At 36.4% G+C, this 15690-nt stretch overlaps 1 pseudogene; it reads left to right on the top strand.

Annotated features, from left to right (window-relative positions):
- The first annotated feature begins 9251 nt into the window (after positions 1-9251).
- LOC115220787 lies at positions 9252-10325 on the top strand (annotated as a pseudogene).
- The last annotated feature ends 5365 nt before the right edge of the window (positions 10326-15690 follow it).

Genomic DNA, 15690 nt, shown 5'->3' with positions numbered 1-15690 from the left:
AAAAATGGCTGTTGTGTTAGAATACAGAATACTTCAATAGTTACCATGTGGACTTTTGGTGCATATAAGCACTCTTGTTTATATCGCTAGTGGGAGATAATTCAGCCACCATCACAACCACCAGGACTACCAGATCACATGATTTCTACCTTCCTTGGCCTTGTCTCTGGTAGATGCCTGGATGCTGGAAACAACAGTGATATCTCTGCTAGTATTCACATAGAATCACAGTATCTAATCAGGTACCTGTGTTGCAAATATCAGTAGGCTTATGTATGTATGTGTGTATGTATATATATATATATATGCATGCATACATACATACATACATATATATATATATACACATACATATATACATACATATATATACATGCATACATATATACATATATATACATACAAACATACATATATATAAACATAGAGGATAAAATTATTAAAATTTTATCAATGGTCAGCATATAACCTTTTAAGTAAAATACATTTACAGAGATATATAACTGTATAGGGTATAATTAAGTAAAATTGTACCCTGTACAGTTATTTCTTTCTCTCTCTCTCTCTCTCTCTTGATATATATATATATATATATTATACAATAATGTATATCTATACACAGACATGACAGAAGTGAATCATTAAAATTTATATTTAAATCTGAAATTATACATTCAAATTATTTATTAATTATTATAATGTGAATATCTGATTTTTTGTAGATATGCCCTTTGTATTTTGCAAGGCAAGGACCCTATTAGACATGTTACTGATTAAACGATGAATATTCTTTTGCAGAATTTCTGGCCAAGTTTCATGCAGTAATCTCAAAAGATCCAGCTTTGAAGATGCTTTCTTGTTCTTTTTATGAAGTGTCCTGTCCATTATGTCTCAGAGGTGTTCAATAGGGTTCATATCTGGTGACTGGTTTGGCCATGGAAGCTTTTTAATGTCATTCTCATCCAACAAATTTTAGCCATGTGACAAGGAGCGCCATCTTCCATAAATAAAGTCTTTTTTAATCATTTCACCACTGGAGAAGATTGGAAGGAATCCTTTCTGCAATATGGATACATATTTATCTGAGTTTATGTTTCCCTTATACTCCATCACCTCTGATAAACCATTGCTCCAAATTGCCCTCCAGACCACCACAGAATAGCTGCCATGTTTCATTGTTGGCTGCAGTCTTTTCATGTCAAATTCTTGATGACAGAGTCTCCAGACCCACACTCGACAACTGTCAGAAAATAAAGCAAATCTGGACACATCAGAAAATATGACCATGTCCCAAAATGCTAGTGGCCTCTCCATCATCTCACTGGCCCAATCTTTTCTCTGCTTGTTGTTGGCTGGCTGAAGAAATGGTTTCCTTCTTGCTGCTGTCATCATAACCAAGTTTGTGGAGATACATGACAGCTGTTCTGGGACTGACATCAACTTGTTCTGCTATGTCAGAGTCCTTGCAATGAAGATTATCCTCCACAATTCTCTTAACAAAGAGAAGGGTTCTGCTAGAGTGCCCTGGTTGATCTGGGCGAGGTGATGTGGACCTTCTTGGTGAATTGCAAATCACCCTATTAACTGTAAAACGTGGGATTATAAGGTTTTCTTCGATTTTACGCTGACTATGTCCACCTTCAGAATGATCTACAATACGGCCACTTTGAAATTCAGACAGTTCCGAGGCTTCTTTTGTACATGGCATGATTAAACAGTCACATACAGAACCTGAAACATAAAAATGTCAATTAATAAAAATTATAAACTTTTTATAAATTAGAATAAACATAAAATGATGTTTTATGAGGTGTTTATTTACTTCTGTTATGTCTGTGTGTGTGTGTATATATATATATATATATATATACGCATGTATATATATGCATATATGTATGTATGTATGTATATAAATATATATATATGTATGTATGTATATATATAACAGGTTTCTTTCAGTGTCCATGCAACAAATCCACTCACAAGGCATTGGTTTCAAGACTATGGCAGAAGATAATTGCCCAAGGTGCCATATAGTGGGACTGAACACAAAACCATGTGATTATGGAGCAAACTTCTTACCACACTTGTAACATAGTTCTCCTATAGTTCTCCCTATAGTTCTCCCTACCACACCTTAGAGTTGATGAAATTCAGCAATAAAATAGCTCAACAGTAACAATTGCAGACTGGACAATCATAGACATACTGGAATCAAAAGATGGCATTAATATCTCCAAGATAAGTTAACTACTATATGCAGTGGGTACTAGTGGTGAAGAGTGGTTACTAAGAGAAAATGAATTTTTCCTCAAAACGTCTCACATGGGAAGATCTAATGCTAAGTAAATAATGTGGAAACATGAACCAATGAGGGAGTCTCTATGTGGTCACTGAACATGAAATATCAGCCAATTCTCTCTTAAATCATCTTTAAAAAAAAAGGTCATATTGGATAATACAGTCCTGGAGCCCTTGTATGTAAGGAAGAAAGAAAGAAAGAAAGAGAGAGAGAAAGAAAGAAAGAAAGAAAGAAATAATATTCATGGCTGCAATGTTTATGATCAGGTTTTCTCACTCAGAAAGTACTTGATGATGACGGTAATGGAAGAAGAAGAAGAAGAAGAAGAAGAAGAAGAAGAAGAAGAAGAAGAAGAAGAAGAAGAAGAAGAAGAAGAAGAAGAAGAAGAAGGGGGGGAGGAGGAGGACATGTGAAAGCCAAACGTAGAGAAACAAAATAGTATAAAAGATCTCTCAATCTTTAATATGATTGACAACAAAAAGATATATAAATGGAAAAAATGGGAGACACATACAAAATAAGGAACATAAAATCTATCTGAAATCAAATAGGGTCTAAGCAAAAAAAGAAAAAAAAAAGAAGGGAATCCTCATAAATCATAAGGAATTTGTCATTTTAAAAAGTGACAAGATTTCTTTGAACAAAAAAAACAACTTGTTTTTAACCTAACGCAACCTTACCAAAAACCAGGGAGAAAGCAAAATGGAAATCATTGTAGAATCAGAAACAGGAGAAGCTGAAGATTTTAGGAAAGTAATATAGACATTTGATGGATTGTTATGGGTAAACATGTTAAAAGCAGCAAGCATAATGGTAAGAACATTTCTGGAAAGAAAAAAAAAATAACCTTTCAGCAAATAAAGCAGATACTTTAGAGAATATGAACAAGAAATGACAGGAAATGAAAGAAGTGCCAAATTTCTGGCTAGAATATCTAACAGGTAGTTACAAAGTATGTGCAAAAACATTCAATGATTTTGCTGAAAAATCAACCAATTAAATTATGTATGTGTGTCATCAAACTATATGCTGTAATTAACAAGCAATTGAAAAGTCTGTTGCGTACAGTGCATGATTCAGGAGGGAAATTGGCATGCAATATAGTTTGAGAAAATATGCCAAGAAAACCTTGATGAGATGAAAATTAATAAAAAGACAGTAAATACAATATTAGATAAAGAAATAAAGATAAAAGGATTAGACCAAAGACAGGCTTACAAATATTTAGGACACACAGAAATGAAAGAAAAGTTTCAGAAAGGAAAATTATAAATACATTAGATTAATTCTTAAAAGTGAGCCAAATGCTAGGAACAAGATAATAAGTATCAATATTTTAGCTGTTCCAGAAATAAGTTACAGTTACAATATTCTCAAATGTCAGTTAAAGAAATTACCAAGATTAGATAGGAAAACACAAAGATAATGAATTCATTTGGAATATACCACTGAAGAACTGGCATAGAAAGACTACGTTTTACATGAACACAAACGAGTGTGTGGGGGGTTGTATCAGTTAGAATACTAACATAAAACATCTACTTTAAAACTACAAAAGTACTTAGTAAAGAATAAAGGGAAACTAACAGAATAGTTATACCGCATGAAGAAAAAAAAAAGAAAAGAAAATTGTTTACATCTGAGGTAAACAAATATGAAAGAGGAGTTGAGGTAAGAGGCATCTCTGAAGAGGATGGGAAAAATAAACCTACAAAATGTATGAGGAAATCTAGCAAAGAGAAAATGGCTATGTGGTTAAGAAGTTTGCTTCCCAACTGTATTGTGTGGTCTTGGGTTCAGTCTCACTGTGCAGAAGCTTGAGCAATTATCTTCTTCTACAGCCCCAGGCATACCAAAGCCTTGAAAGTGAACTTGATTGATGGAAATTGAAAGAAAGCAATCATCTACATCCTTTACTCATTGCAGTCATGCTGGGGCATCACCTTGAAGAAATTTCTTTTAGCTGAATGAATTGAGTCCAGTCCTTATTTTACCAAAGCCTGGTACTTATTCTTCCGGTCTGTTTTGTCAAATTGCTAACTTACAGGGGTATAAACAAGCCAACACCAGTTGACAAGCAGTGGAGGGGGACAAACAAAAACACAAAAACAACACACATGCATGCATGTATGCACACGCGCACACATATGATGGGCTTCTTTCAGTTTCCATCTGCTATATCCACTCATAAGGCTTTGGTTGGCCAGAGGTTGCAGTAGAAGACACTTACCCAAAGTGCCATGCAGTAGGACTGAACCAGGAACCATGTTGTTGAGAAGTAATGTACCTATGCAAATAGATTCTTTATAAGCTGAGAGTTTGTCTTTTGATTTGAATTTCACACCCTGTAATTTTTCAATAAAAAAAAAGCTGTATCCTCTACAACATGTATTGAGCACTCCTTTCCCATTCTTTGACATAAAGCATCGGATTTATGTGTGTCTGTGTGTTTATGCGTACTCATTATTGCTGCTTCATGTAGAAATCTAGTTAAGCGGGGTCACAGACACCACTGCGATAACTAAAACAAACAATGGTTTATATTTTTGGAGCCATTTATTTTCTACCCATACATCACATCGTGCAGGTGTACTGTGTGTATATACAAGTGTATGGCAAGTGTACGCCTGCACGATGTGACGTATGGGTAGAAAATAAATGACTCCAAAAATTTAAACCATTTTTCATCTTTGTTATCACAGTGGTAGTTGTGATTCTGCTTGCCTAGACTTCTACATGAAGCAGCAACAGTAGAAAAAACTTTGTCGGTTCATCATTCTAGAAGCAGCAGAAATTTGGTCACACTGGTACACACTGGTAGTAACATGAAATAACCAAAGAAGGAGAACATTCAGGGATGACAGCAGGTTTTCCGAGATATAGATGGACACAAAAAGACCACCTGTTTTTCTGGAAACAAAGCAACCTCGATCCCAGATATAAACCGGAAGTGACTCACTTCCGACAAGTTATGAAAGCTAATACTAAATAGTAATACAAAATAGTAATTGTTGGAGATAACACTAATGTCTTGACATCATGTAATGGTTGTAGATGAGTTTTACTCTCATACAAGTGATGTTGTTTCCAGTCTTGCCTGAAAATCATGTCTGGCCACGGGGAAATATTACCTTGCTTGGAAACATAGAAGTGTTGGTGACAGGAAGTGCATCTAGCTGTAGAAAATTTGCATGAACAAATTCCAGTGTTTCAGTGGATGGGTGGGAGAGAGAGAGAGGGGGAGAGAGAGAGAGAGAGAGAGAGAGAGAGAGAGAGAGAGAGAGAGAGAGAGAGAGAGAGAGAGATTGTCGTTGAAGATCATCAGAGGAAAAAAATATCTCTTTATCAGTAGGTGACAACATCTGTGAAAGAAATGGAGAAAATATCTATGGAAAGTGGAACATCATCTGATGTGTGATTTTCATTACAGAATCAAATTCTTAAATAACAATGCTTTGGGACTGATAGAAAAAAGATGCTGACAAATGCCTAATCAAAACAAGGGACAAATACATTACACGAGATAGCAACACTAGCTGCTAGATATTTATCATGAAGAATCTTCTTGACACATTACATTAAAAAAAGTACAGTCATGGCAATTTAGTTAAGAAGTTTGCTTTCCAACTAAGTAGTTTCAGGTTCAATCTATGTGAGTGGTATCTTGCACACTGTATTCCCTGTGAGTCAACAACAAGGAAAATTCTACAGAATCATTAATCTTCTGTTCAGTACATGTCAACAAGGAATTTACTACACATTTGCTTGACCTGTTAGAAATAGCAGCCAAAGCACCATCAAATGACACCTCATTATGTCTTAACTCTTTTGTTGCTATATTTCTGTTCAACATACACTGCTCTTGTTTCAATTAATTTTTAAGATAAATTAAGAATAAGAAAAACGATTTTGTTATCATTAAGCAAGTTTGGAACATAACATGGAATTTTGAGAGAAGGCTTTAGTTGAGATTACTTTAAAAAGGCAGTCTGTATCATAAAACCAGGGGTGGTTATGAAAAGGGTTAAGACATAATGAGGTGTCATTTGATGGTGCTTTGGCTGCTATTTCTAACAGGTCAAGCAAATGTGTAGTAAATCCCTTGTTGACATGTACTGAACAGAAGATTAATGATTCTGTAGAATTTTCCTTGATGTTGACTCACAGGGAATACAGTGTGGTTGTTTTCTTTTTCTTTCTTCTTTTTCTTCTTCACAAAACAATGAAAATAGCAAACCTACTTCCCATGAAGTTCATAAACACAATCAAGCAAACTTATTAATCAGAATGATTCATTTCTCACAGCTCTTTCATTATTCATCAACAACAAGCAAACTGCATGCAAACAATTCATGAATTATTTTTCAATTTTATTAAATGCTAAATGTTGAGTTTGAACAGTTCTTTTCAGGTTCAACTAATATCATTATCTATGCAGTGGAAAAGTGGGGAGCAATGCCATGGCAAGAGAAACTCCACAGGCGTGGCAATACTGTCAGCTGAACCTGCCTGAGGGGATGTGTGGCATAGAGCTATGAAGTTTTGTATGTCCTTGTTTATTATGTAAAGCAGCCATGGACAAACTTCAGCTCACTGGCCACACGCAGCTGTAGGACTTTCTGAATGGCAAGCCTAAGTGTAGCTCACCTGATAATGAACCATGTCACGTATGGCCCAATTCTCCCTGTTCATTGCTTAAACATTGCTGAATTGTGGAGATACATTGAACATTTGTTATAATGTATAGGACAAATCTGTCCATCAGTTGGGTCCATCATAAAGGTTGCTCCGCTGCTTTCCTTTACTAAGGAAGGATAGGCAATTTTTCCCCTGTTCAAGGCCATTTTCACAGAATTATAGGCTCCTGGGCAAAGCAATACACCAAAGTTCCTCCCCAGTTACATACATAACGACATAATTAGATAAGCACTGGACCCTTAGACACTTGGAACCCCTAAGCAACTGCTAAGAATGCCCATGCCTTAAAGCTAGCACTGCCTCTTTTTGCTGGTTATGACAAAAAAGGTTGAGTGGTGGACAAGATTGCAAGGATTAAAGACAGGCACTTTCTTCTTTGGACAAAAACTTATCAATATTTTCAATTACTTAAAATGTTGGGGTTGTTGAAGACTCATTGGACAAAGATCTTTGGTGCTGCTGGTATCTGAGCAAGAAGACAAAGGTTCAAATCTCTGGTTCTCCCTATTTTGCTCTTTAGTTACAAACCTTGGACACTGTTTGAGGCCCTTAGGAGCTAACTGAACTCTTTTGGTACCAGGAGAGTTTATAGTACTATGCATTACCATTGGTCAGATTTCACATCTGACCAATGACTAGAAAAAATAGAATGCATCCTGTTACTTGTATGGTTTGGGAACATCCTCTCAGACTGTTTGGTTATGTTGCTTGATTTTCCAAGTTGGATCCTGCATATTGCCTTCTCTTCTCTGAGGATCCAGCTGGGGCTCATATTAATTGAGCACATGCATCAAGGTCACGGCAAATGAGAAACTATCTTGCTGAGGGTTGACAGGGACACTATTTGGAGGGTTGCCTAGAAAGACTTGAACAGATACCAACAGATGGTGGATGCAGCAATATGCTGCAATGTCACAGGTCGCCATGAAAAGTAAAAAGAACAAAAAAAAAACCTAATTTCATATCTTCCTCTGCTTAATGTGCATATTTAATTAATTTCTTCTGTCTTTTATTAATCCAATACCAGCTTTCCCTTTTTCTTTCTTTCATTTCCTTCATCCAAATGTCTCCCCACCACCACCACCACCACCATTTGTACAACTGACTTCTTTTCATTTTGACAAGTGTCTTGTGATGTTTTATAGTGTGAGATTATATGAGAGGAAGGGTTAAAATATCACTCCATATTGCAATGACACAGGGGTGTGTCTTATAATATTATGGAGGAAACTACTTAGAACTGAATTCTAGAAAAGAAATGTTACATATACTTAAATGACAAGGTACTGACTGTATGTTATATATATATGTGTGTATGTGTAATGCACATAATCATATATATATATATATATAAATGTTTATGTGTGTATATATATATACATATACATATATATATTATATAATTAGGGCTTAGTAAAATAAATTACTTTGCCACATACTGAACTTAGTAGAAATAGCAGCCAAAAAAATTTTTTTTAGCTATTTCTACTACTTAAAGAAAATTTCTCTCAGATAATTAAGAAATTTTGAGCTGACGAAAGAAATGCTGATTTTATTTGGCTAATCTTGAAACGTTAACGTACTCAAACGATCTATGTACTTGTGATATTTAAGAAATTAAGAAATTTTGAGCTGACGAAAGAAATGCTGATTTTATTTGGCTAATCTTGAAACGTTGACGTACTCAAACGATCTATGTACTTGTGATATTTTTCTGTATTTACCTCCAAACCTTCGTGAGCTGTCTGGAGTAAACATTATCTGAGAGAAATTTTCTTTAAGTAGTAGAAATAGCTAAAAAAAAAAAATTTTTTTTTGGCTGCTATTTCTACTAAGTTCAGTATGTGGCAAAGTAATTTATTTTACTAAGCCCTAAATTATATAATGTAATATTTTGAATTCGCCTTAAATGGCCTTTACATACTGAACACTTGGTGAAATTGATTAATTAATTAATTTTACCCTCAATTGTTGATATACATATATATATATATATATATATATATATATATATATATATATATATGTATGTATGTGTTATGTGTATATATATATTTATATACATAGGTTATCAAGAAAGTTCTTACAGAATTTTAAATTTGGTTTTAAATGATGTATTTTCAAATTAATTTTCGTTAAATTACTTTGATTTTAGATATCATTTTAAAGCCCGTTTTATGCTCTATCTAATCGTGTACTCTTTTTCTTTTTGAATAATTAGGCCATTTTTTTCTGGAACATTAAATACAACATGGACAAAAGGTAAATTCGCACAATTTTCTTATTCCAGTTTAAGCTAGGCCGAAAAGCTGTTGAAACTGCTCGCAATATCAACGATGTATTTGACCCAGGAACCACTAATGAATGTACAGCACAATGGTGGTTCATGAAATTTCGTAGCGGTGACGAGAGTCTTGAAGATGATAAGTGTAGTGGTCGTCCATCAGATGTTGACAACAATCAACTAAGAGCCTTAGTGGAAGACAATCCACACATAACTGTTTGAGAGCTTGCTTCTGAATTAGATGTAATGTATACAACAATTTCCAATCACTTGAAAGAGATTGGAAAAACAAAAATACTTCAGAAATGGGTGCCGCACGAATTGAATGACAACGAAAAAAAAATGCTGTTTTGAAGTGTTGTCTTCCCTTCTTTTATGCAACAAGAACGACCCGTTTCTTGACTGGATTGTGACTTGTGATGAAAAGTGGATTCTTTACGACAACCAGTGATGCTCAGCTCAGTGGTTCAACACCAACGAAGCTCCACGGCACTTACCGAAGCCAAAGTTGCACCAAAAGAAGGTCATGGTGGCTGTTTCATAGTCTGCAGCCAGTCTCATCCATCACAGCTTTTTGGATCCAAGCGAAACCATTATGGCAGAGAAGTACTGTCAGCAAATGGATGAAATGTATAAGAAACTCCGATAACAACAGCCAGCATTTGTCAATAGATAAGGACCAATTCTTCTCCATGACAATGGTCAGCTGCACATTGCACAACTGAGCCTGCAGAAGTTGAATGAATTGGGCTACGAAACTCTGCCTCATCGGCCATACTCAGTAGACCTTTCACCTACCAACTACCACTTTTTCAAGCATCTCAACAACTTCCTGCGTGAGAAATGCTTCAAAAACCAAGACGATGCCAAACACACCTTCAATGACTTCATCACCACCAGAACACAGAATTTTTATGCTACTGGCATAGATAAACTTGTTTCGTGTTGGCAAAAGTGTGTTGATTCTGATGCTGTTTATTTCGATTAATAAAGTTTTGTTTGAGCCGAGATATGTGCATCTGAATTTAAAGTTTAAAAACCGCAAGAATTTTCTTGACAACCTAATATACATACATACAGATATCATATATATATATATATATACTTTTAGTTCCTGCAATTGAAAATATCGCATTATTTATGGAATGACCCAATATATATGTATGTGTATATATATGTATGTATATGTATGCATATATATATATATATATATATATATATATATATATATATATATATATATATATATATATATGTGCATACATATACATACATATATATTGGGTCATTCCATAAATAATGCGATATTTTCAATTGCAGGAACTAAAAGTTGGAGGGGTATAGGATAAACTACCTGTATCAACTTGCTATAAAAGCAAGTAGGAATTTTAACTTGTACTTGCATAAGTCAGTGTCAATGGTGGCTACAGAAATTCTGAGCCAGAAACTACAGCCTGGAAGATGAGCCTCATCCTTGAAGATCTGTAGAGCTTGATGAGGACATTCTGCAAAACCTGGCAGAAAAAAATCCCATTGTAACTGTTGAGGAACTAGCAGAGAAGCTTAGATTTGGTCATTCAACCATTCATTAACACCTGCATGCCATCGGAATAGCCAGCAATTTGGGTTAATGGGTTCCTCACAAATTTCCTGAGTCTAATCGGGTGCAGAAAGTGTATAGATGCTCTTCTCTTTTGTCATCTCTCAGGAATGGACCTTTCTTGGACTGAAGAGTGACTCACGATGAGATATGGGTTCTCTATAAAAATGTCAAGCACCAAAGACAGTGAATAGGGAAAGGAGAAACACCGGCACCCCAGAATAAAGAAGGTCTTTACCCATGTAAGGTGTTGTTATCTGTTTGGTAGCATATGAAAGGTTTAGTCAACTTTGGACTTTTAAACCCCAACCAAATGATAACAAAGGAAATCTACTGTGAGCAGCTTTAGTCAGCGCTAGATGAAAAAATAACCAACTTTGGTTTCAAGACAAAAAGTGTTCTTCCATCAAGATAATGCTTGGCCACATACAGCGAGGATGATATCCCAAAGGCTGGAGCAGTTTGACTGGGAAACGATGCCCCACCCATCATATTTGCTGTACATTGCCCCATCTGATTATCATTTATTCCGCAGTCTCCAAAATCATTTGGACAGAAAAAGTATGAAATCTGTAGATGATGTCAGAACAGTACTGGAGGAATATTTTTTGTCACAGACAAGTGAATTTTGGAAGAGTGACCTTGCAAGTCTACCAGATAGATGGAAGAGCATTGTAGGAAATGAAGGAGAGTATATTTTAGATTAAAAAAGAACTTTGTTTATCTTAATGTTGAAAAATAAAAAAAGTATTAAAAAATTACGTTATTTATGGGATGACCGAATATATATATATTATATTTTTCTACTCAAGGCACAAGGCCTGAAATTTTTGGAGAAGGAGCCAGTCAATTATATCGACTCCAGTATGAAATTGGTACTTAATTTATTGACCCTGAGAGGACGAAAGGCAAAGTCGACCATGGCAGAATTTGAACTCAGAACGTAAAGACAGATGAAATACCGTTAAGCATTTTGCCGGTGTGCTAATGTTTCTGCCAGCTCCCCGCACCTTATATGAATTCTTTCTTTTATTTGGTTCAGTCATTTAACTGTGGCCATGTTGGAGCACCACCTTGAGTCAAGTAAATTGACCCCAGAACTTATTCTTTGTAAGGTTAGTACTTCTTCTATCGGTTTCTTTTGCAGAACTGCTAAGTTATAGGGATGTAAACATACCAGCATTGGTTATCAAGCAATGTTGAGGGGACAAACACAGACACACAAACATATACATACATCATCATCATCATCGTCGTTGTTTATCGTCCGCTTTCCATGCTGGCATAGGTTGGACAGTTTGACTGAGTACTGGTGAGCCAGAAGGCTGCACCAGGCTCAGTCTAGTTTGGTATGGTTTCTACAGCTGGATGCCCTTCCTAATGTCAACCATTCCGAGAGTGTAGTGGGTGCTTTTACGTGCCACCAACACGAGGGCCAGTCAGGTGGTTCTGGCAACAACCACACTCAAAAGGTGATTTTTATGTGCTGCCTGCACAGGAGTCAGCCCAGCAGCACTGGCAACGACTACACTCAAATACTGTTTTCCATGTGCTGGTAAGGCGATGCTGGCAATGATCACATTTGAATGGTGCTTTTTACGTGCCACTGGCACGGGAGCCAGTCTGTGGCCCTGGCAACAATCATGCTCGGATGTGCTTTTAACGTTCCACTGGCATGAGTGCCAATCAGGTGGTATTGTCATCACCCACGTCAGTGATTTTGAGTTTGAATTCAATATATATATATATATATATACACACACACACATATATATATACATACATCATAATGTTTATAAGATATATTGTGTGTGTGTATGTGTATGTATATATATGTATATATATACATATATATATATGTATCTTATGTTTAAATGATATATATATCATAATGTTTATATATACATACATACACACACACACACACATATATAGACATGCTTATACAATGATGCACACATACACACACACAGAGAAACCTCACATACTACACACACACACACACATGCAAACATAAACACACAAACAAATATATACATTTATATGTGTGATACGTGTCCTGTGGTTTACATGTGTAAATATTTAAAGTAAACATGGAATTTTCTACAAGAAGAAAGGAAACAGCCATTATCTTTCATTCCTTAACAATATTGGGAACATGACAGAATCAATCACCACAGATAAAAGCACTGGAATGATAACATTACAAATTGAACAAAGTAAAGATTTCGAAACAAGCTAGATTAGATTCTATGTCTACCAGCGCACCTCCCTCCTCTCATTCCATTATATAAGCAGAAGAAATATTTGACCTAATATTAAGTGAAAGGTTAATGAATGAAAACAAAAGAGAACATTATTCTCCTTCATATTTTGGTCAGTTATTTGAATGTATTTTGCACAGCTAACTATTATAGACAAGTGATATCTGCAAGAAAATATATTGTGTTGCTATGTTACTCTGTGTTGGAATGTATTTTCTAAAGTGCTTTATTTTTCATTTTTCATATGTGTAATTTCATTTTGAATTTACAGTCTGCAGATGATAGATATATTGACAATAGAGTTGAGTTAACATACTTTAATATTGATTTCAAATTTTGGCACAACGCCAGCAATTTTGAAGGAGGGGGTAAGTGGATTCCATCAACCCCAGTGCTTAACTGGTACTGAAAGGATGCAGAACAAAGTGGACCTCATCAGAATTTGAACTCAGAACGTAAAGCTAGGTGAAATGCCACTAAGCATTTTGTCTGCAATGCTAACAATACTGCCAGCTTCCTGTCTTACTCATCCTTTAATACTGATTTCAAATTTTGGCACAAGGCCAGCAAATTTGGGGGAGGGGGTAAGTAGATTACATTGACTTCCAGTGCTCAACTGGTGCTTATTTTATCAGCTCCTGAAAGGATGAAAGGCAAAGTCAACCTTGACAGAATTTGGACTCAGAACATAAAGATGGAAAAATTACTGCCATAAAAACTTCCAGATCATCACCATAGAATGTATTAAATATTGATTTCAAATTTTGGCACAAGACCAGCAATTTTAGGGAAGCAGGTAAGTCAACTGCAGTGACCCCAGCACTCAATTGGTATTTTATTGCTGTTTCAGCAGTGTACATGTTTCTGTCTTCATTCTTGATCTCTTTCTCTCTCTCCCCAGCTGGGTAACCTTGTACTTCCTCTACAGCAAGACACCTGTTTCTGTCCCTCTATCTCACTATAACCTTTCATCATCTGACACAAGATCACCTTCTCCAATGTTCCCCTCCTCCTCGAAAAGTCTTTTTTTAAAAAATTTTTTGCCTTGCAAATACTTGGTGACCCTGTCAGTGCAGGTTCCACTTCAAAGCACCCAGTCCACACTGTAGGGCATCCAGCTGTAAAAACCTTGCCAAAACTGACCTCACCTGTGCTTGTGCCATGTAAAAAGCACTAAGTCCACTTCGCTGAATGGTTGGTGTTAAGAAGGGCCTCCAGCTGTAAAATCCTGCCAAAACAGTCACAGAGGTTTGGTGCAGGCTTCTGTCTGGCCAGCTCTTGTCAAACCATCCCACCCATGGAAGGCAGACGTTAAATGATGACGATGATGACGACGACAACGACTCCTGAAAAGATGGAAGGCCAAGTGGAACTCAGTGGAATTTGATCTCAAAATGCTGCTAAGCATTTTCCCCACTGTGCTAATGATTCTGCCAGCTCACCACCTCACACGTGCTTCAATATTCAAATCAAATCTTGGGTGGTAGACTTAGTCTGTTGCCTACTTTAGTACCATAACCACCAATACCATGTGTCAGCCATGTCACATGAGAGCAGAAAATTCAGGACAGAGGTAAATGGTGGTCAGCTGTCCAAAGGGGCAGGCAAACCTAAAAAGCCAACAGGGTCACTGCAGTTGGGCAACACAGAGGCAGGCAGGCCAGGAGAACAAGTGCCATCAAATTCCCAACTAAAGTGTGGGGTAGGATAATGGAGGAAACAAAGAAGAGTAATGTCAAGGATGAGTGTGGAGGAGGAGACAAAATGGTAAGAGCGAAAGGATGGGTTGAGCAGGTGAACCTAGTGATGGGGGTGGGTTAGTCTGTCTTCCATATCCTCATGGATGGAATGGTTCATCATCATCTTTTAATGCCTGTTTTCCATGCTGGCATGGGTTGGATGGTTTGACAAGAGCTGGCAAGCCAGAGGGCTGCACTAGGCTCCATGTGTCTGTTTTGGCATGGTTTCTATATTTCTATGCCTTTCTGAATGCCAACCACTTTACAGAGTGTCCTGGGTGCTTTTTAAATGGCACTGACACAGGCACTTTTCCCGAAATTGATTCTTCTTTGAGTCATACAAGTTTATTGTTGAGAGGGGTCAAGAGGGGAAAATTTAGCAGAGACAATGTTAGGGAAGGGAGTAATAGTAGGGAAAAAGAAGGGGTTGTATCAGGGCCTTGGTGAAAGAGTCAGTAAGGATGGGTGGATGGATTGAATAAAAAGCAACATAGTGCCACAATATCTCTCCGTATACAGGTGGGTAGAGTATGTTGCTCAAAGACACAACATACCACCTGTCCAAGAATTGAACACCCTAACCACCAGACTATGTTTTCACACAAATATCAATGTGAAAGTATATCAAAGTTTTTGATATCTTTCACTCTTGAAACTGTGGCCATGCTGGGGTACCACCTTAATCAAACATATTGATCCTAATACTTAATTTTAAACCTAGTACTTATTCTATCACACCTGTTTGCCTAACTCTTAACTTAAAGGAGACATAAACAAACCAACACTGGTTGTGAAACAGTGAA

This window comes from Octopus sinensis, linkage group LG17 (assembly GCF_006345805.1).
Source record: "Octopus sinensis linkage group LG17, ASM634580v1, whole genome shotgun sequence".
In the NCBI taxonomy this organism is placed as follows: domain Eukaryota; kingdom Metazoa; phylum Mollusca; class Cephalopoda; order Octopoda; family Octopodidae; genus Octopus; species Octopus sinensis.
The sequence above is the reverse complement of the archived record's forward strand: the minus strand, read 5'-3'. Positions and strand labels throughout refer to the sequence as shown.